This window comes from Rutidosis leptorrhynchoides, chromosome 11 (genome assembly GCF_046630445.1).
Source record: "Rutidosis leptorrhynchoides isolate AG116_Rl617_1_P2 chromosome 11, CSIRO_AGI_Rlap_v1, whole genome shotgun sequence".
Lineage (NCBI taxonomy): Eukaryota > Viridiplantae > Streptophyta > Magnoliopsida > Asterales > Asteraceae > Rutidosis > Rutidosis leptorrhynchoides.
In genome coordinates this window covers 278,412,350-278,436,772 of record NC_092343.1, presented here as the reverse complement: position 1 = coordinate 278,436,772, position 24,423 = coordinate 278,412,350, and the positions used below count along the sequence as shown (strand labels likewise).

Here is a 24,423-nt window from a genome sequence, read left to right as displayed (position 1 = left end):
TGGGATGAACAATTACCCATCTTCTATTAGGGGAAGTAAATCTTGCAATCATATTGGTACACGTGACATCTCCCCTCACATACTTTCACTGTTAACGATTGGGCAACTCTCCCCCACACAAAATAAAAAAATGTGGCGTGCTAAGGTAAACAAAAAGCCATATCATCCGATCTTCGCCATCTCCTCTGATCCTTTTCTCTGTTCTCATGTCTCACTAACCCTAAAAGCGCTCTCATTCTCAACATAAACCTAAAAATATCAAACCTCGCTTTGTACTGCGATTCAGAAAAAAAAAACCGATTCCTGCTCCTGCCTCTTGCGATTAACATAAATATTAGGGTTTCAATTTGTTTCATCAAATTCAGCCCTTTGCTGTGTTGAAGGTCTGTTACTTTTACTCGGTTTCTTTAAATTGGTTGAACATTTATAGTTCAAATGTCTCTTTCAGGCTGCTCATGTCAAATCGTCATCTTTAGTGGTGTTTTTGCTTAAGATTTCATAATCGACACCTGAATGTAAGTGACCGTTTCATTCTATATTCTTAAACTTCAATTTGTTATTTTTTAATTGTTTTGTTAACTTTTATTTAGGTATTGTAGTCGATTGTTGACCTTTTTGGACTCTTTTTCCTTAATAATAACTTGATTTTTGTACCATGAATTTAATTACTATGGTTGTAGTACAAAAGAAAGAGTTAGAGTTATGGTGGTGGGTATTTGACTGAAGCAAGAAATGTGGTTAGTTATTTTTCTTAATATTTTCATTGATGATTGCAAAAGTTTTGTGGTTGTGATAGTGTTGCATAATAGAATCGCAATCTGGTTATGCTTCATGATCCATCTTTATCTCAAAAAGATTTTAGGATTATCACGTTTGCTTACAAAGTTGAAGACTGAGCAAAGAACCGCCACCCAAAAGCAAGTTGCAATCACCAACTGTATCAACCCCGTTTACCTTGAAAACTGAGCAAAGAACCGCTCGAAGAAAACAGGCGAGTATTCACATTTAGTTCTTTGATCTCGAGAACTATTATACTCATCATACTTCAATTTGTATTTCTTACTTTTTAATTTTAATTCTTTTTCAGAAACTTGAAGAGAATTTTAATGAGAAAGAAGCACAGAAAGTGCAACTCCAAACAACCTTAAAGGTATCATTGGAGATTTACGCTCGTAGTATTTGGTGCTTTGTTACTTTGTGCATACATTTGTGTCACATAATATAATGTGACATATTTTAAATTAATATTTAGACATTACGACGACTTGCGCAGAATTGTGAAGCAGATAGAAAGAGTTGGTTTGGAAAAAGGTAATACATTTTTGTTAGTTATTTTTATAGGTGGTCTTCAAAGATGTCAACACTTGAACCACAATTGTTGTTACTGTTTCTGTTTGCTGCACCACAGCTGCCACGTGGCTGCTGCAGCTGCCGGCACTACTATGTCTTCTGTTGCTCTTCCTGAGTCGTGCACTTATCATCAACGTGTGCCTTTCGCTTCGAGTGCGAGGGGTGCCGCAGATTGTAACTCAAAAGTTTCAGGTAGTATTATCGGTTTTTAATAGGTTTTAGCTTTTGTTATTATACCACATTGATGATAATTTCTTTATCGCTCAAATAATGATCTGTCAAATTGAATTTTAAAAAATGAGTTATTTAGGGTTTGATTTGTCTATTTTGATCAAATCCATGTAATCTGATCCAAATATTGACTTGGATGACCTGTTGTAGAAAAAATTAGGGCTCCTACTTTGTCCAAAATTTGATAGCGTTTAAAAAATAAAAAATAAAAAAAATAAATAAATAAAAACATCTTACCAAAATAGTGATCTTTACCTATGTATTAATGGTTTAATATTTACATGCCTTTTGCGATTAACATAAATATTAGGGTTTCAATTTGCTTCATCAAATTCAGCCCTTTGCCGTGTTGAAGGTCTGTTACTTTTACTCGGTTTCTTTAAATTGGTTGAACATTTATAGTTCAAATGTCTCTTTCAGGCTGCTCACGTCAAATCGTCATCTTTAGTGGTGTTGTTTCTTAAGACTTCATAATCGACACCTGGATGTAAGTGATCGTTTCATTCTATATTCTTAAACTTCAATTTCTTATTTTTTAATTGTTTTGTTAACTTTTATTTAGGTATTGTAGTCGATTGTTGACCTTTTTGCACTCTTTTTCCTTAATAATAACTTGATTTTTGTACCATGAATTTAATTACTACGGTTGTAGTACAAAAGAAAGAGTTAGAGTTATGGTGATGTGTATTTGACTGAAGCAAGAAATGTGGTTAGTTATTTTTCTTACTATTTTCATTGATGATTGAAAAAGTTTTGCGGTTGTGATAGTGTTGCATAATAGAATCGCAATCTGGGTATGCTTCATGATCCATCTTTATCTCAAAAAGATTTTAGGATTATCACGTTTGCTTACAAAGTTGAAGACCGGGGAAAGAACCGCCACCCAAAAGCAAGTTGCAATCACCAACTGTATCAACCCCGTTTACCGTGAAAACTTAGCAAAGAACCGCTCGAAGAAAACAGGCGAGTATTCACATTTAGTTCTTTGGTCTCGAGAACTGTTATACTCATCATATTTCAATTTGTATTTCTTAATTTTTAATTTTAATTCATTTTCAGAAACTTGAAGAGAATCTTAATGAGAAAGAAGCACAGAAAGTGCAACTCCAAACAACCTTAAAGGTATCATTGGAGATTTACGCTCGTAGTATTTGGTGCTTTGTTACTTTGTGCATACATTTGTGTCACATAATATAATGTGACATATTTTAAATTAATATTTAGACATTACGACGACTTGCGCAGAATCGTGAAGCGGATAGAAAGAGCTGGTTTTGGAAAAAGGTAACACATTTTGTTAGTTATTTTTATAGGTGGTCTTCAAAGATGTTAACACTTGAACCACAACTGTTGTTACTGTGTTTGTTTGCTGCACCACAGCTGCCACGTGGCTACTGCAGCTGCCGGCACTACTAAGTCTTCTATTGCTCTTCCTGAGTCGTGCACTTGTCATCAATGTGTGCCTTTCGCTTCGAGTGCGAGGGGTGCTGCAGATTGTAACTCAAAAGTTTCAGGTAGTATTATCAGTTTTTAATAGGTTTTAGCTTTTGTTATTATACCACATTGATGATAATTTCTTTATCGCTCAAATAATGATCTGTCAAATTGAATTTTAAAAAACGAGTTATTTAGGGTTTGATTTGTCTATTTTGATCAAATCCATGTAATCTGATCCAAATATTGACTTGGATAACCTGTTGTAGAAAAAATTAGGGCTCATACTTTGTCCAAAATTTGATACCGTTTACAAAAAAAAAAAAATTAAAAAAAAATAAAAAAAAATATCTTACCAAAACAGTGATCTTTACCTATGTATTAATGGTTTAATATTTAGCTGCTGCATATGTACTGATGTTATAAGTTGCTTATTTGTCTAATGTAGTTTGTTTAGTGTATCTAATACACGTTAAACCTGTTTTCCCATATGTCCAAGGCGATTACTTTTTTTAAGATTATCGTTTAATATCATCTGGTGGAACTTATTAAGGTGAGATTAATACTTACTTTTGGTAATTTGAGTCAGAATGGGGTGGGGTTAGTAAGGGGTCAAAATGGGCAGAATATGGTCAGTGCAAAAATACTCACATTTGCTAAACTTTGTCAAAAACTTGAAAATATATTTATGTCTACAACAAAAAAGTATTTCATAAAAAAAACCTTTTATGAGGTTTTATGAATTGTCATTACACTGTATTTGAAAAATGAACGGCTTCATCAGTTTTATTTTTTTTCTCTTTATTATTTTCACATGGGTTTCTGTATGTTTTGTTCCAGATTTTCTTATTCTAAGTGGTTTCTGTATGGTTTGGATAAATACTTAATTCTATTTTGTAACTTAATTAGATGTTGTTATTTGTAGCAATAGTTAGTGTATTGTTTAATCAGAATCAGTTATTGTATTTAGAGGAACTACACACCAGGCATAATCTTCTATTACAGATCTACCTTCTATTTCACATGTTTAGGTGAGAAAAATAAAAAGGTTAGAATATATATTTCCATCTTTTTTATATTTTGAGTTTTCTTATGTATTTTGTAGGCTGAATTGAGGGTCAGTATTGAACACATTTTGTAACTAATCAAATGAGTTTGAGTTCAAGGATATTCATTGTTTATTTTTGCTATTTAAATTACCCTATAATATTTGCATCAAGGAAGCAATCGTCTTGCATCTAGGAAGTAAACTCAAATGGAATGGTTTCAGCTTTTCTATCGTCAAAGCTGCAGTACAATGTGCCAATTTGTTGGTGACAATTTTCATTGGCATAAAGATTCTAATTGAAGAAGAAATTATAAGCTGTAGTAAATACATCTATTGTTCTTCGGGATATCGATGCACCAGGGTCATGCAACGTTCTTTCATTTTGGTAGGTCACTCAGTTGTGATTAAATTCCTTACACATGGGATGGCCTGACTTTGTTGCTATAAAGTGGTAATCAGCTTTTAAGTCGATAAACTTGCTAGAATGGTAAGCTTTTCAAGTTTTCTTTACTTTTAGGTTTTTTTTTACCGTTACACTGTTAACAAATACTCATTTGTTTGTTATCTGTTAATACATAGAAGCTGCAATCTATTGGTTCTTTTGCTGTTAGTTCGTGTATTTGCTGGTGTAACTACGATTCTCGAGGCCTTTGATCTTCTGTGTTGCTTTGAGGTAATGTTTGGGTTTAGTTCTCTTCTGTTTTAATTCTCTTTATCCGAATTACAAGATAAATTTTTCTATATCCACTGTTATTATTAATAGACTGTTATTATGTTAAGCATGATTATGTTGCCTTTAATTGTTACCTGCCATTCTAAAGCCTACATATGAAGCTGGATTTGGTTTCAAGTTTGCGGTGGTCAGAGTGAAAAATGGTTTTCTATATTTTTGTACTCGGGCAGTCCTAATTTTCAATTCTTATCGATCCCTTTGTTTTTATGGATGTATAAAAACTTTAATTGACTTTTATAGATATACAAATATAGTTTAGTTTATTTTATTAATTGTATTTTTATGCAATAAATTTATCAATTGCAACGAATTTGAGATTTAAGGTGCTTTTAGGTGTGTAGTTGTGAGTGGAGTAAACAAGGGCATTGGATTTGAACCAGCTAAACAGTTGTCATCTTCAGCCGTGAGCCTCAACGTATACTGTGATGACCCGGGAATTTCCGACCAAATTTAAACTTAATCATTATATGATTTTGACACGATAAGCAAAGTCTGTAAGGTTAAGTCTCAAAATTTTTGGAATTGTTTACATGAATACATTTGTTCTTCGACTATTACCAACGATTCACGAAATATTGGTTGCAATTTAATATATATATATATATATATATATATATATATATATATATATATATATATATATATATATATATATATATATATAGGAATGTATAATAATTTGAAATTAGAACATTTATATGATCTCTAATATATTGAAATTCTATGAATAAGAAATATTCAATAAAAGTTATTTAAAAATATAGTAAATATAATGTAGTTAATAAATTATAATATTAATTACAAAAATAATTTAATATTAATTATTATAACATTCATAATTATTATTAATATTAATATTAGTATTATTATTAGACATTATTATTATTAATATTATCAGCATTCTATTATTGTTAATGTTGTATTAGTACTTTATTAATAACATTATCAATGCTACTATAAACATTATCATTAATTATTATTATCAGTATTATTGTTTATTTGTTATTATTAAAAAAATCACTATTTATATTATTAATATATATATATATATATATATATATATATATATATATATATATATATATATATATATATATATATATATATATATAAATAGGAATGTATAATAATTTGAAATTAGAACATTTATATGATCTCTAATATATTGAAATTCTATGAATAAGAAATATTCAATAAAAGTTATTTAAAAATATAGTAAATATAATGTAGTTAATAAATTATAATATTAATTACAAAAGTAATATTAATTATTATAACATTCATAATTATTATTAATATTAATATTAGTATTATTATTAGACATTATTATTATTAATATTATCAGTATTCTATTATTGTTAATGTTGTATTAGTACTTTATTAATAACATTATCAATGCTACTATAAACATTATCATTAATTATTATTATCAGTATTATTGTTTATTTGTTATTATTAACAAAATCACTATTTATATTATTAGTATTATTATTAAATTAATAATTATTAGAATTATCAATATTATTATCATATTTATTTATTTATATTATTAATGAAAGTATTATTATTATCACCACTAGTATTAAAAATTATTATATATATATTTTTTTTCATAAGAAATATCATTTATATCTTTATAACTATTATTATCAGTATTAATAATTATTATTATTTATATATTATTATTATTATTATTATTATTATTATTATTATTATTATTATTATTATTATTATTATTATTATTATTATTATTATTATTATTAATCTATTTATTTATCGATTATGTATAGAATCAAATAAATAATTGGATTAGTTGCACGTAGTAATCAATTGTACAAAGTTTGGTTTCCCGTCTCATATATTGCTAAACCATCGATTTCAAGCTACAATTCAAAAACAAAAATCTGTTAGATGTAGCTTTCTCCTTTTTAATTTTTTTATATTTATTTCTGTACCTGGTTGTTATCCTATCGACCTTTAAAACTGGATTACATTCGATGCTAATTACTACCACACGATCTAAACTATCAATTATCAATCACAGTTATTTTTTTTCAGCTTTTAAATTGCCAATTTAATCAAAAATTGAAGAAAACCCAATAAACTACCCTGTTCTTGAACTCGATTAGCATTGAGTTGATTTCAAAAGGAATTTAAAAATGTGTTAATGCTATTATGTTAGGAATATCACGTCTAAACTATCTGGAAAGTTTTAGATTTCAATTCCTAGAATTGAAATCGAATTTTTTAGGTCAAAGTTGTTTTCAAAAAAAGTCAACAATGTGTTCATCACAAAATTCATGAATTGTTTTATGTTTCCTGTTAAATTGACGGTTCAGATAGTTTCAAGAAATCATTTACAATATATTTCATGTTATAGTTTTCATCTAAAACAATCTAGATTTCGAAAACAGATCTGGAGTTCATGTTCGACCGACAGCGTGCTGTTCTTCAGCCGTAATTTTTTTATTTTGTTTTAATTTCGCTAATTAAACTCCAAACATATAAACAATCGGTTTCTGATTCAATTCTATTGATAAATCAAATACAATTTGATGTTAAAACAAATTTCCTTGGTCGACTGAGTAAATTGGTGAAGATGATGATATTATATTCCGGGTTATATTTTAATCAAGTGGGTTTAAATCAGAAAAACGAGAGTGGTGTGGTGGTCTGAGTGTTTGACGAGTATTCGAGGGGTCTTAGGTTCGATTCCTGCTGGTGCCATTCTTTTCTTTTTAAAGCCTACTATTATGAGGTAGTCTTTCTTTTATCATTATTATTATTATTACTAGTATTGTTATTATGATTATTATTATTATTGTTATTATTATTATTATTATTATTATTATTATTATTATTATTATTATTATTATTATTATTATTATTATTATTATTATTATTATTATTATTATTATTATTATTATTATTATTATTGTTAATTTTACATGTATTATTATTATTGTTATCATTAACATTATTATTATTATTAAGATTAATATTACCACTATTATTATTAATATTAATTGCTATTAGTATTATGATTATTATTATCATTATTATCATTAGTATTATTGTTAGTAGTAAAACTATTATAATTACTATTAATTGTATCTTAAATATCAATGTTAATATTATTATCGTTATTATTATTGAAATTATTATATAAAGTATTGTTATTATAACTACTAAGCATATTATTATATTTATCATCCTTAACATGTTATTATCTAAAATTTTCATTTTTATTAAGAATTAGTATTATTATTAAAAAGTATCATTATTATTATTATTATTATTATTATTATTACAACTGTAATTATTATTAAACGAATCATTATAAGTAAAATTATCATTTTAACAAATAAATATTTTGTATGTAAAAATATATTTATTTCATATACTACAACTATATCAATATTACATGTACACTATATTTTAAACATAATAACATTACATATAACAAACTATTGATATTTTTTTAATACTAATCATATATAATATATAGATATATTAATGTAACTAAATGTATAGATATTAATCATTTTAATATATATACAAAATAAATATATATAACATATAATTTAAGATATAATATAAGTATACGTTTTTAAATGGAATCTAACATAAATTCTATATAACTACATATAAATAAATTACATATATTAATAAATGAAATTATGTGATTCCCATTATATGTTTTAATATATATAACTGATATAGGTTCGTGAATCCAAGGCTAACCCTACACTTGTACAATGTCGTCATATGTATTTTTACTACAAAATACAGTATGGTGAGTTTCATTTGCTCCCTTTTTAATTGCTTTTGCAATATATATTTTTGGGCTGAGAATACATGCGCTGCTTTTATGTTTGAAGAAATAGACACGAGTACTTAAAATATATTCTACGTTGAGTTGTACCACTTTGCATATCTTCCCTAATAGCTTGGTAACTAATATTTACATGTTAGAAGAACATGTAAGGGCGAATCCTATTGATAGATCTATTGGGTTTGACCACCCCAACCGGGCTAGTCGCTCTAGTATCGTAAACGGTTGCATAGTACTTCGTTTTTACTACACTTGGTACAGTGTAGGGAGATTTCATAATAAAGGGAATATGTCACATTAATTGTTAAGTATGGTTATCGAAGCGCTCAACAACTTATAGAATACTTTTATACACTTGCGAGTGTACATATATTTATAAACGGAAATCTTGTGGTCTATTAAAATATTGAAATGACTGTTATGATAAACCTATGAACTCACCAACCTTTTGGTTGACACTTTAAAGCATGTTTATTCTCAGGTATGAAAGAAATCTTTCGCTGTGCATTTGCTCATTTTAAAGATATTACTTGGAGTCATTCATGGCATATTTAGGTCAGTACCTCGCAATGGGACCAGATGTTGATGACTTCGTCCAGGTGGATTAGGACGGGTTGTTAAAGTTGGTATCAGAGCGTTGGTCCTAGCGAACCAGGTCTTGCATTAGTGTGTCTAACTGATAGTTGTTAGGATGCATTAGCAAGTCTGGACTTCGACCTTAGCTGCATATTATAAGTATTGCTTATCATTCCTAGTGGAAAATTACCTACTTATCATTCATAAGTTTAGACACGCCTTACTGCCTTTATTGCATAGATAGTGTATAGACAAATTCATATCTTAGTGTATCTATTACGGTAAACTTTGCCTGATATCTTTCATAAATTTCTCCGTAATTTAAGGTATCCTGGTACTATATATATCTATGCATATTATGCATTGAGAATACCATCCAACTATCATTTACTGTCACTAAGCTTTTCATACCAGAAATCTTTTTTGTGATCGCGTACGATGGCCTCTACGAATCGACCAAGTTCCTCTGACTCCGAAGATAGCGTGACGGGAGCTCACCAACTGATCAACTACCGTGATTTCTTTAGAAAGTGGGGATGGGTTCGCGAAATACTTACCCTATGGAGAAATGAAGAAGGTACTCCATATCACGAGACGAACTTACCACCTAACGACGGAGTGCTCGATCCGCTTACCGGCGAACCTGTTCGAAATACCGTTTTCACTCTTTTCGCACGAATTTTTCTCCTCGAAGGTCGACTCGATGTAGTTAAAGATAGTATTCGTCCTCTACTCCCGAATTCAAATCATATAGGATTATTAGAAGAAGTTAGAAGACTTTGAACTAAATATCAAGAATTGACAAACCTTACGGAAGAATGGGTAGAACTAATTCATAGACTCGAGCGTAAAGTAGAAACCTTGGAGGTGACGGTGTTCGATTTGGAAGCTAGGCTCGCATCTACTACTCAGGTACCACAAGCAGTACCAACACCAACAGCAACACCACCCGCACCAGCATCATTTCCATCACCACAAGCTCCGTAAGCACCACAGACACCGAAGAGTACCGAGAATGATGAATTATGAAATATTAATTCATTACTTTCTGTTCACGATTAAAGGATATATGTATATATTTATGTATATCTCGAGATCATAATAAAAATTCTTTTCATATTAACTATGACGTGTGAATTTCTAACGGGTAGGTAATACCCGAGAAAGATAAAAGAAGCTTTAAAGGGCTCCTATCATAATTTATTCACATATGTTATCATTCACATCTTTCATCATCGATTTAACAATCGATATCTATAAATCCATGATTACATCTGAAGAATATATATATGTAAGTATATTTTCATAAAGATTGTAATTAAAAATTCTTTTGTACAAACTGTTAATCGTGAAAATATTTTAACGGGTAGGAAATACTTTAGAAATATTTAGATCTCACATTAATAAGTTACACTGTACATTCTTCGAATCTGATTCAACATTCATTTACTATCCTACTTACTTTCACCGATATACGAATCTGTTCACCACAAAATAACCATTTTCATTCAAATTTCATATTTGAATTTTGACTTCTCAGAATCCAACAAGTGGCTTAATGAAGAAAACATTAGACAAAATAAAATTTGTTAGAAACAAACAATTTAACTATGAGAAGAATTTTGTTAAGAATCCACGCTAACTGTTCCTAGCTAACTGATTACATTTAATTTATCGCAATTTATTTATCGCAATTTTATTTATTGTCATTTAATTTCTGTATTTATTTACGCACTTTAAATATTGGGATACGTATACAAAGTTTTGACATATCATATCGACGCATGTATATATATTATTTGGAATAACCATACACACTCTATATGCTGTAATGCTGGAGTTCGCTATACAGGGTTGAGGTTGATTCTACAATAATATATATACTTTGAGTTGTGATCGAGTCTGAGACATGTACACGAATTCTGTAATTGTATATATGTATAATAATATTCTTGGTACATCCTAACACAATAAGTATACAATACGTTTTGATAAATCCTAAGACAATACGTACACAATACGTCTTAGTTAATTCTAAGATAATACGTATACAATACGTCTCTGGGTTGATGCAAAGACAATACGTATACAATACGTCGTGGGGTAATTCTAAGATTATATATATATAAATCGATTATTGGACTATCAACATTGGACAATTAAAAATGAATTAAAATGTTAATTATAACATATGAAACTAAACAATTCTTCAAGTTTGCTACTTGATTTCATCCTAAACCTCATTTATATCTTGACAATTACAATTTACGTTCAAACCTTGCATGATCCTTGGAAACACCTCAATCGAGAGGATGAATCAACCGCACTTCATCTACGGGAGAAAAGATTGATGCACATAGTTCTGCACCTGAAAACACTCTAAACCTGAGTAAACGATTAACACATATCTGTGTTAGCTCCTTTGGCATTGTTATTTCCAAAAATAGCTTTGAAATTCCTTTTCAAATTAGCCAATTTTGTCACAGCTCCAACAAGTCAACTTCGACTTTTCGTTCGAAACAACCTTATTATCACTTTGATATATATGTGTACTCTTTTATTGTTACCGGAGAACCTTTCAAATTCCACCATATTACCATCAGCGTTTAATCATCTAAAAACACAATTCTCCTGAAACCACCTCGGATTAATAACCGATGATTCAAATATCGTAGCATTAAATGCAGAGGAAACAGAAAAATGGTAGATGGTCTAAACGGCCAAGAGTTTGATGATAAAGAATGGAGTGTTGGGAACGCTCGATAGAAAATTTGGTACTGAAAAACGAATTGAGCTAACCATGAAGGAAACCAAGGACAAATACAAGGACCAAACCCTATATTCTAAGAATTCAGGTAATTCTGGATCCGCTAAAATCTTTAGAGAATATCTTGTTCCGAAGTCATGTTAAAATCTTGCGGAAAATTTTTCCTTATCAACTTTCGAACTTAGAAATTCCAAAATATCATCATAAATATCTTCGATATTTCTGAGGATATTTTCATAAATAGTCTGGTCCGAAATTATCTACCTCTTCATGTTTTCTGTATTCCATTATATTAGAAACTTCTGTAAAATCTAAGTATAAATCATGAATGAATTGTGGAGAAGTGTTGGGAATTGAAGCATGGGTTAGTATAATATAATGACGCTTGACCAACGTGATTATATTACAGTAAGTCATGCTGAGTTTCTAATGAAACGTGATGATGGTTCACAGTAGATCATACCACCATCATGAGTCATGTTACATAACTCTTTCATTCTACTTAACTTATGAACATATCAAGAAAATGTATTCTTGGTGGTTTTATCTTCCGTGATGTTGATAAATTTGAAAATCAAATCGTGCTATCACGTTCCTTCCTTCTTAGAACATTATAATCATTCGAAACTCTATATCTACAAATTTTGGACCATTATTCGCTTGACTTGAAGTCGGGAAGAGAAAACAAAAACATAGAGCTTAGAAATATAATGGAGAATATAAAGCCCGATAACAACACATAAATTACAAACCATGTATATCAATGTTTATCGCAACATACAGACACGGGAGGATTAAAAACACTATAACCCCAAGGGTGAAATAAAAGAAAACAGATTCCTCCAGTGGAAGTTGGAAAAGGAGAATGATTGTTGCGATAGTAAGGATGATGACAAGGATCAGAACCAGATTAAGCATTTCACAATCTTTTGGATTTGAAAATTGAGTATAGAAGAGGTAAAAGTAATGGAACGGAAGAAGTTAATTTATAAGTGAAATATCTGATAAAGAGATAGAGGTAGATCATCGTATACAAATAAAGAGATCCTAATTTCCTTAAATTTCGAAGAATTGGATCTTATAGATTTCCAAGATTTTCTTTGAAATCCCTTGAATTCCGGAATTCAACCAAGACAACGTCATAAGATAAGACGCACCTTATTTTCTAAATTCAATCGAGGCAACGTCAAAAGTTAAGACGAAACTTTACTCTTCATTTCATTCCTTTTTGTGATAATTTCACTCATACGCTTCGGTTAATCAAATTATTTTATTCAATACTTCTAAAATATGATAAAACTCTATAATCGTCATAATAACATTCTCATTGTTAGCCATGACGACCTCTATCAAATTTCGGGGACGAAATTTCTTTAACGGGTAGGTACTGTGACGACCCAGGAATTTCCGACCAAATTTAAACTTAATCATTATATGATTTTGACACGATAAGCAAAGTCTGTAAGGTTAAGTCTTAAAATTTTTGGAATTGTTTACATGAATACATTTGTCCTTCGACTATTACCAACGATTCACGAACTATTGGTTGCAAATTAATATATATATATATATATATATATATATATATATATATATATATATATATATATATATATATATATATATATATATATATATATATATATTGATATATAAAAATAGGAATGTATAATAATTTGAAATTAGAACATTTATATGATCTCTAATATATTGAAATTCCATGAATAAGAAATATTCAATAAAAGTTATTTAAAAATATAGTAAATATAATGTAGTTAGTAAATTATAATATTAATTACAAAAGTAATATTAATTATTATAACATTCATAATTATTATTAATATTAATATTAGTATTATTATTAGACGTTATTATTATTAATATTATCAGTATTCTATTATTGTTAACGTTGTATTAGTACTTTATTAATAACATTATCAATGCTACTATAAACATTATCATTAATTATTATTATCAGTATTATTGTTTATTTGTTATTATTAACAAAATCACTATTTATATTATTAGTATTATTATTAAATTAATAATTATTAGAATTATCAATATTATTATCATATTTATTTATTTTTATTATTAATGAAATTATTATTATTATTACCACTAGTATTAAAAATTATTATATATATTTTTTTTTTCATAAGAAATATCATTTATATCTTTATAACTATTATTATTATTAATAATCTATTTATTTATCGATTATATAAAGAATCAAATAAATAATTGGATTAGTTGCACGTAGTAATCAATCGTACAAAGTTTGGTTTCCTGTCTCATATATTGCTAAACCATCGATTTCAAGCTACAATTCCAAACCAAAATTTGTTAGATGTAGCTTTCTCCTTTTTAATTTTTTTTATATTTATTTCTGTACCTGGTTGTTATCCTATCGACCTTTAAAACTGGATTACATTCGATGCTAATTATTACCACACGATCTAAACTATCAATTATCAATCACAGTTATTTTTTTTCAGCTTTTAAATCGCCAATTTAATCAAAAATTGAAGAAAACCCAATAAACTGCCCAGTTCTTGAACTTGATTAGCATTGAGTTGATTTCAAAAGGAATTTAAAAATGTGTTAATGCTATTATGTTAGGAATATCATGTCTAAACTATCTGGAAAGTTTTAGATTTCAATTCCTAGAATTGAAATCGAATTTTTCAGGTCAAAGTTGTTTTCAAAAAAAGTCAACAATGTGTTCATCACAAAATTCACGAATTGTTTTATGTTCTCTGTTAAATTGACAGTTCAGATAGTTTCAAGAAATCCTTTACAATATATTTCATGTTATAGTTTTCATCTAAAACAATCTTGATTTCGAAAACAGATATGGAGTTCATGTTCGACCTACAGCGTGCTGTTCTTCAGCCATAATTTTTTTATTTTGTTTTAATTTGGCTAATTAAACTCCAAACATATAAACAATCGGTTTCTGTTTCAATTCTATTGATAAATCAAATACAATTTGATGTTAAAACAAATTTCCTTGGTCTACTGAGTAAATTGGTGAAGATGATGATATTATATTCCGGGTTATATTTTAATCAAGTAGGTTTAAATCAGAAAAACGAGAGTGGTGTGGTGGTCTGAGTGTTTGACGGGTATTCGAGGGGTCTTAAGTTCGATTCCTGCTGGTGCCATTCTTTTCTTTTTAAAGCGTACTATTATGAGGTAGTCTTTCTTTTATCATTATTATTATTATTACTAGTTGTAAGACCCAAATATTATCCTTGTATATAAGCGAAGTTAAAATACTTGAAGTGGGGTTTTGGTTGTTCAAATTTAAAAAGAAATGCAGAATTCTGAACTGGGGGTGTCGCGCGTCGCGCCATCTGTCTGCGACAGATTCCCCATTTCTTTTTAATTAGATATTTTGAGGGCATTTTGATAAAATCACTTTGGGGTCCGAATTTAATGCCTTAGATCAGTTTTGGGGGCTCATTAACTCCATTCACAACCACCTTATCCTCTCCAATTCAATTCTAGTGAGAGAGTGCATTTCTTGAGTGAGAAAGCTTCATTAAAGGGTAAAGGAGGTTGAATCAGGTCTTAGTACGAGTTCTAAAGTCGTTCCTCTAGTCGCTAGCTACGTAGTAATTGTGTTGGTAAGTTCTAAAACCTAGATTCTTACTTTAATTGCATTAAGGGTTAGGGTTTGGGTTAGTGATGCACACAAAACCCACTTGCTAGTAATTTGGGGATTTTGGGTGAATTTGGGTCATGTAGACTCAAAGGTAACTAATTAGGGTTTTCAAAGTGTTAATTTATGTTTATGAACCTAATTAGTTAGTTAAAGTACTAGAACACTTCAATGATATGTAAGTGGGTGTTAATTGGGCATGGATGACCCAAATAGGTGTGTTGACCTTGAAATGGGTCAAATGGGTCTTTAATGACCTAAGTGGTCTTGCATGTGTGAAAATGAGTTAAATTGGTGATTTAAAAATGTAATAAGACCATATTTGACTAGAGTTAGGGTTTTTGGTGAAGTTGACCCATTATTAGGGTTAATGGTGCAAAATGGGTCGGGATTGCACTTTGGGTCAAAATGACTTAGGAATGGTGAAAGAATTGGTTGACCGACTTGAATTTGTGTTTGATAATATGTATAATGTGATAGGTACGTTACTTTGAGGTTTCGCAAGCTCGGGTATCTTTTCACAAGACTTTGAGGTGAGTGGAATAATTATATGCGTAGGTATATAATATATCTATTTGTTGTAGCGTGAAATGTGTAGTGTCGAGGTGTTAAGACACCACGTTTCACATGAAGAGTGTAGCATCGAGGTGTTAAGATGCCACTCGGGTGTAGCATCGAGGTGTTAAGATGCCACCTAGGAGTGTAGTGTCGAGGTGTTAAGACACCACTCCGTAAAATAATGAGTGAAGCATCGAGGTGTTAAGATGCCACTTGGGGTGAAGTGCCGAGGTGTTAAGGTGCCACCCTAGGGGTTAGTGGTGCGAGGTGTTAAGTGCCCTAACGGATGTTATGAACACCGATGGCGTTTTCGCGAGCGCCGTTCCCTTGTACTATTGGTTAACCATGGTTATTTGTGTTGTAAGCATATTATATTTTTTGAGTTATATTTATATGCGGTTGTTATGCTAGCTTGGGGGTATTGGTGAATTATAACTTGTTATTGCGACGATAAGCTAATGTTGTTTGCTAGCATGTTTGCGGTTGTGTAAGTGTATGCAAGTAGGTATAATTATATATGTATTCGTATAATTATTGCATTCACTAAGCTTTGCATACCCTCTCGTTGTTTACTATTTTTATAGGTTCGGTTGTGGACAAGGCTAAGGGCATTATCATGGAATAGAGATCCTGCTTTGTTTATTAGGGGACGCTTTTTGGAAGTTTAGTTCTTGGAGTTTGACCGAGACTTGGGTAGTTTAATCCCAAACGCCATGCTCGTAGTGTAGTTTGGTACTTAAACTTTTTGGCGGTCGAAACTCATATTTTGTATTAAACTCGTAAAACGGCCGAAGTGGGCCCCGCTTTGTAAAACTCATTTTACGTTTGAATTGTGTTAGTTTCACATATTTGAATGTGTGGTTAAAAGCGTGTCATCTAAAAATGTCGGGAACTAGTCGATCTTTTTCGCATTTTGAGACTTTCCGGACAGACCCGAATGGCGCGCCGCGCGGCCATCCTGGCGCGCCGCGCCTATTCACTGTGCATAATTTTTTTTTTTTTTTGTATTTTTCACGTGGTTTGCTCGCGGGTTGGTTTGGGTTGTTACAAGTGGTATCAGAGCCTGGTCTCAGGGATTTAGGTGACTTGAGATAGGCGCCTAGACTTAGACTTTTTGTGTGTGCGTTATGCGGGACTTGCAGGACTTTGGGTCGGATCGGGATTGGTTAGTGCATAGGTTTATGCAAACTAATCATGCGCTATTTGTTATGTATGTTTAGCGAGCATCGAGTGAGATGGACGTTGTACTAGCAAGTTAATGCGACGTGCTCGCGTAGTAATCACTAGCTACCATTATTACGGGCGCAAATTGTGCTAAACAAGTAATGTACGACGATTGTCGAGCGAGATGGGATAGTGTGGTATATATGTACGTACGTATGTGTTGTGTCCTTTCGTTTCGTTGCTTAACCTCTTCCGTTTTATAGAATGAAGACGAGAAACGGACCCGATCATGATAACGGAAGTACAAGCGAGGACGCCGAGTTTTCAGCCAAGGTTGAGGCCGTCTTTAAAAAGTTAAAAGCGGATTTTCTTACGGACGTCCGAAAGGTCTTTCAAGATTCGGTCGATGGGTAGGTGACTAATTTGATAAATGAACGAATGAAGGCCACTATCGAAGAGGCCCTTGATGCTAGAAACATTTATTCTCGCGGTGAAGGAGGTGAAGGAAGGCGGGACTTCCATTATAAGAATTTCAAGGACACTCAACCCCCGATGTTTAATGGGGTGCGAGATCTTTTGAAGAGTACATGTTGGATCTCCGATATCGAGGGAGCTTTCCATACCGCGGAATGCCCTCCTGAGAAGAAAACAAGGATTGGTTCAAGCATGTTGCGGGAGGAAGCTAAGTTGTGGTGGGACGATAAGATTAACTTGTATGGCGAAGAACAATGTATGGGCTTGACATGGGAGGAATTCAAGAAAGAATTTTTCAAAGAATACCGAACTTCATCCGATCTCGATAGAATCCGAGACGAGTTGCACCATTTGCAACAAGGGTCAATGGACTTGGTTACACTCAAGTCTACCTTCTTGGCAAAAAATCATTTTTGCCCAGAATATGTGGGTGATGATCACAAGTTAATGAAGGATTTCTACCGTACCTTGAATGATGAGTACAAAGGTAAGATTAGTCGGGGAATGGCTAAGACTTTTGAAGAACTATTCGAGTTGGCTCGGGGTTTTGAACCAGAGGTTCCAAGGAAGAGTGATTTCACTTTTTCAAAGAGAAAGTTTGAAGGTTTTAGTTACTCTAACTCTTCAAATAAGAAGAACAAGAACAAGAAGGGTTCCGAAAGTGTCAATAGCTTGAAGAAGGGCGCTACCGGTGGTTTTTCTTATGCGTGCTACAATTGTGGGCAACCGGGTCATATGGCTCGTGAATGTCCGAAACCATTTTTCGGAAACAAAATCACTTGTTTTAATTGCGGAAAAGAAGGGCATAAGAAGCCGGAGTGTCCCGACTTGCGAAACGATAACGTGAAGCGGTTAGATAAGGCGGCGGGTACGGCTAGGGGTCGCAACTATTTGATGACCAATGATGAAGCCAAACAATCGCACGAAGTTGTCTCAGGTACTTACATGGTTAATTATAATCCGGCAAGGATTCTTTTCGATAGCGGTGCAAATTTGTCGTTTGTGTCTCGTAAATTTGTGCCTAAACTTAATAGACCGTTAGCTAAGTTAAGTCGTCTGGTAGAAGTCGAAATAGCGGACGGCAAGACGGTGCTAGTGGTCGATGTGTGCAAAAATTGTGATGTTGTGTTTGATGCAAAAAACTTTAAGATAGATCTTATTCCGATGACTTTGGGCTACTTTGATATCGTTGTGGGTATGGATTGGCTTGATCGTAATAGAGCCGATATTGCATGCCATGAAAAATTTATTCGTGTGAAGACCCCAGGTGGGGGATAGTTAATTATTCATGGTGATAAGCGAAGGAGACCGGTGCCGATATGCACTTTTGCACGGGCACGTCGTTTTGTTGTTAGTGGTGGCATGACTTTCCTTTCTCATGTTGTCGATACTCGTAATGAGCCGCCACCCATTCGTGAAATTCCGGTTGTTAGTGAATTCGAAGACGTTTTTTCGGACAAATTACCGGGTGTTCTGGTGGAAAGACAAGGTGAATTTCGCATTGAGTTGGTTCCGGGAGCTACTCCCATTGCTAAAACTCCTTATCGTTTAGCACCAATGGAAATGCAAGAGTTGTTAAATCAAACCCAAGAGTTGCTTGAGAATGGTTTTATTCGACCAAGTGCTTCTCCATGGGGCGCTCTGGTTTTATTCGTGAAAAAGAAGGATGGTAGTATGCGGATGTGCATCAATTACCGGGAGTTGAATAAAGTGACGATCAAGAATCGTTATCCATTGCCTCGGATTGACGATTTGTTTGACCAACTTCAAGGTGCGACATATTTCTCTAAGATCGACCTACGGTCCGGCTATCACCAAATGCGGGTTCGTGAGGAAGATATTGAGAAAATTGCTTTTCGAACGCGTTATGGGCATTTTGGGTTCGTGGTTATGCCTTTTGGTCTTACGAATGCACCGGCGGCATTCATGGATCTTATGAACCGAGTGTGCCAACCTATGTTGGACAAGTCGGTAATAGTGTTCATTGACGACATACTAGTCTATTTGAAAAGTATGAACGAACATGAACGTCATTTGCATGAGGTATTGAAGACGTTACGAAAGGAGAAGTTGTACGCAAAGTTCTCCAAATGTGAATTTTGGCTAAGAGAAGTCCAATTTCTTGGTCATATTGTGAACAAAGACGGTATTCAAGTAGATCCGGGGAAGATCGAGACGGTGAAGAGTTGGGGACGACCGACTACGCCTACGAAAATCCGAAGTATTCTCGGATTGGCCGGTTATTATCGTCGGTTTATCCAAGACTTTTCTAAGATCGCTTCTTCGTTAACGAAGTTTACGAGAAAGAATGCTAAGTTTAATTGGGAGAACGACCAATAAATTGCTTTTCAATTGCTAAAAGGGAAGTTGTGTCAAGCTCCGGTGTTAGTATTGCCGGAAGGTGTGGAAGACGTGACGGTTTATTGTGATATTTCGCTAAATGGGCTCGGGTGTGTTCTAATGCAAAGATGTAAAGTCATTGCTTATGCCTCACGACAATTAAAGGAACACGAAACAAGATACCCGACTCATGATCTTGAGTTGGCGGCGGTTGTGCATGCGTTGAAAATTTGGCGCCATTACTTGTATGGTGTCAAATGTACGATTTATTCGGATCATAAGAGTTTGAAACATCTCTTTAATCAACGAGATTTGAATTATCGCCAACGTAGGTGGATGGATGTGGTGAAAGATTATGATTGTGAGATACTTTATCATCCGAGTAAGGCGAATGTTGTCGCGGATGCGTTGAGTCGAAAGGGTCAACATCCGGCAATAAAATTGGGATCGTTACGTTTGATTATTTCCAACGATTTTCTTGAGAGGCTTGGCGAGATTCAAATAGAGGCTTACGTTCACAACAAGTATGCGGAACGAATCGTGGGCCAATCGGAGTTCATTACTATGGGCTCGCGTGGTTTGTTGTCTTTTCAAGGAAGGGTGTGGGTGCCGAAGATGGGTGATTACCGGCGGGTGCTACTTGATGAAGCACATAAGTCCAAATATTCCATTCATCCGGGTGCGACGAAAATGTATCATGACTTGAAGAAAGATTATTGGTGGCCGGGCATGAAACGTGATGTTGTGAAGTATGTTGAGCAATGCGTCACGTGTTTGCAAGTAAAAGTCGAACACCAAAAGCCGTATGGTAAATTGCAACCATTAGAAATCCCGAAATGGAAATGGGAGCACATTACCATGGATTTCATCACAAAGTTACCAAAAATGGCGAAAACCCAATTTGATTCGATTTGGGTTATAGTTGATCGATTGACGAAAAGTGCTTTGTTTCTTCCCATTAAAGAAGCAATATCGTCGGAGGTCTTGGCTAAGTTGTTTATCAAGGAAGTGGTCTCGCGACATGGGGTTCCTATATATATTATTTCGGATCGAGATACCCGTTTTACATCTCGGTTTTGGGAAAAATTTCATGAAGATATGGGTACACAATTAAAGTTGGGCACGGTGTATCATCCTCAAACGGACGGTAAACCGAACGTACGAATCAAACTTTGGAAGATATGTTACGGGCGTGCGTTATTGATTTCGGTGGTAGTTGGGATGAGCATTTGCCTTTGGTGGAATTCTCGTATAATAATAGTTACCATACTAGTATTGGGATGCCACTTTACGAAATGCTATATGGGCGAAGGTGTCGAACTCTCATTTGTTGGGGAGAAGTGGGTCAAAAAGAAATCGAGAGCACCGATTTGGTTTTAGAAACGAATAACAAGATTGATATTATTCGGGATCATTTGAAGAAGGCTCAAGATAGACAAAAGTCGTATGCTGACAAATGTAGACGGACGATCGAATTTCAATAAGGTGACAAGGTGATGCTTAAGGTTTCACCATGGAAAGGTATTATTTGATTTCGAAAACGGGGAAAGTTAGCTCCTCGGTTTATTGGGCCATTCAAAGTTTTAGCTCGTGTTGGTGAAGTTGCGTATCGCTTGGAATTACCCGAAGAGCTTGTGGGGATCCATAACACGTTTCATGTTTCCCATCTCCGTAAGTGTCTTGCGGATGATTCTTCATGGATGCCATTAGACGAAATCGAACTAAACAACAATTTAGAATATGTTGAAGAGCCGATTGTTATACTAGATGAGAAGGTGAAAATGTTGAGGAATAAAGAGGTGAGGACCTTTAAGGTTCAATGGCGACGGAGTAAAGGGTCCGAGTTCACTTGGGAGCCCGAAGAATTCGTGTTGGTTTATCTTCCCTCTTGTCATGCGGCTTGGATTGAGAGGACGCAATCCGAATAAGTGGGGGAGAGTTGTAAGACCCAAATATTATCCTTGTATATAAGCGAAGTTAAAATACTTGAAGTGGGGTTTTGGTTGTTCAAATTTAAAAAGAAATGCAGAATTCTGAACCGGAGGTGTCGCGCGCCGCGCGGCTATATGGCGCGCCGCGCCATCTGTCTGCGACAGATTCCCCTTTTCTTTTTAATTAGATATTTTGAGGGCATTTTGGTAAAATCACTTTGGGGTCCGAATTTAATGCCTTAGATCAGTTTTGGGAGCTCATTAACTCCATTCACAACCACATTATCCTCTCCAATTCAATTCTAGTGAGAGAGTGCATTTCTTGAGTGAGAAAGCTTCATTAAAGGGTAAAGGAGGTTGAATCGGGTCTTAGTGCGAGTTCTAAAGTCGTTCATCTAGTCGCTAGCTACGTAGTGATTGTGTTGGTAAGTTCTAAAACCTAGATTCTTTCTTTAATTGCATTAAGGGTTAGGGTTTGGGTTAGTGATGCACACAAAACCCACTTGCTAGTAATTTGGGGGTTTTGGGTGAATTTAGGTCATGTAGACTCAAAGGTAACTAATTAGGGTTTTCAAAGTGTTAATTTATGTTTATGAACCTAATTAGTTAGTTAAAGTACTAGAACACTTCAATGATATGTAAATGGGTGTTAATTGGGCATGGATGACCCAAATGGGTGTGTTGACCTTGAAATGGGTCAAATGGGTCTTTAATGACCTAAGTGGTCTTGCATGTGTGAAAATGAGTTAAATTGGTGATTTAAAAATGTAATAAGACCATATTTGACTAGAGTTAGGGTTTTTGGTGAAGTTGACCCATTATTAGGGTTAATGGTGCAAAATGGGTCGGGATTGCACTTTGGGTCAAAATGACTTAGGAATGGTGAAAGAATTGGTTGACCGACTTGAGTTTGCGTTTGATAATATGTATAATGTGATAGGTACGTTACTTTGAGGTTTCGCAAGCTCGGGTATCTTTTCACAAGACTTTGAGGTGAGTGGAATAATTATATGCGTAGGTATATAATGTATCTATTTGTTGTAGCGTGAAATGTGTAGTGTCAAGGTGTTAAGACACCACGTTTCACGTAAAGAGTGTAGCATCGAGGTGTTAAGATGCCACTCGGGTGTAGCATCGAGGTGTTAAGATGCCACCAAGGAGTGTAGTGTCGAGGTGTTAAGACACCACTTCGTAAAATAATGAGTGAAGCATCGAGGTGTTAAGATGCCACTCGGGGTGAAGTGCCGATGTAACGACCCTGGAATTTCCAACGTTATTTTATTAATAATTATTATTGTTAATACGCGTGTTTAAACGAATGTACGTTATTACATTTACATGTTGCCATGATTGCCCGAACTTGACTTTAATTGCCCGAAACGTCTTTGTGACACCCGGAACTTTCACGAATAATATTTTTAGATATTATTTACATTCATGATTAATTTTATTAATCATTTTAATTAACTAAGGCTATTAGTTAGTTACTTGGGCTTTAATTGGTTTAACTTGTGATTTATTTGAACTTGGGCTTTGTTAGTGTAATGGACTCATGTTATTGGAATTCCAAGCCCACCCTACATTTATTAATGGACCTTTAGCCCACTCTTTCAACTTGTAAGTATTAGAGTTTCAACACTTGGAATCTAGTTAACATACATTTCCCATGCATGCATCCTCATTATCCAACTTTTAAGCTTTAACACATGAAGAGCCATTAAACATTAGCCTTCCTCCCTTTTTTTTCTGCTGAATGCCGAAACTTGGTGGCCATTTAGTGGTGATTTGATTTTTTTTTACACTACATACTCACTTGTATTCATATTACTCTTTCATTTACACACACACACACACACTCACTTTTCTCTCAAACTTTCTCTCATATTCTTCTACATTTTTGTAAGTAACAAGAACATTTTTCTCTTCTTCTTTCCTTTGTCTTAAAACTAAATACATACATGAATCATCATCATCATTTGTTGTTTGTTACTTGTTCTTGATTTTGTTTAACTACTTGTCTTGTTAATTGTAGTTACTTACTAGCTTTCAAGAACCTAACTTTCTAGTTTTGGTTCTTCTATTATCTTGTAAGTTCAAGAACACAAGAACATAAACTCACTAGTTTATGATTCTACTTCAATTGTTTCAAAAATTGCAAGTTCCATGTGTTGATTAAAGACATACTTGAAGCTCATGAAGTAAACTTTAAAGTTTACTTTCTAAAGATCAAACTTTGGTTTGAATCTTTAAAGTATGAAACTCATGAACTTATTTTTTTGTTTATTTAGTTTTACTTGCACTTTAATTTCATGTAG

General features: G+C 33.1%; 2 long non-coding RNA genes across 13 annotated transcripts; both read left to right on the top strand.

Annotated features, from left to right (window-relative positions):
• Positions 1-220: 220 nt before the first annotated feature.
• LOC139877476 (uncharacterized) lies at positions 221-2,538 on the top strand. Of its 8 annotated transcripts, none has more exons than XR_011768620.1 (5): positions 221-383; positions 449-515; positions 681-991; positions 1,088-1,150; positions 1,253-2,538. It is a non-coding gene; the product is annotated as an uncharacterized lncRNA (long non-coding RNA). The 8 variants fall into 8 exon arrangements; XR_011768622.1 differs by having other exon boundaries at positions 221-515; positions 681-737; positions 856-991; XR_011768624.1 differs by having other exon boundaries at positions 221-515; positions 1,274-1,311; positions 1,409-2,538.
• A 100-nt stretch (positions 2,539-2,638) lies between these two features.
• LOC139877078 (uncharacterized) lies at positions 2,639-5,353 on the top strand. 5 transcript variants are annotated; one of them, XR_011768456.1, is made up of 5 exons: positions 2,639-2,703; positions 2,827-2,865; positions 2,962-4,550; positions 4,643-4,736; positions 5,130-5,353. It is a non-coding gene; the product is annotated as an uncharacterized lncRNA (long non-coding RNA). The 5 variants fall into 5 exon arrangements; XR_011768454.1 differs by having other exon boundaries at positions 2,806-2,865; XR_011768455.1 differs by having other exon boundaries at positions 2,827-4,550.
• The last annotated feature ends 19,070 nt before the right edge of the window (positions 5,354-24,423 follow it).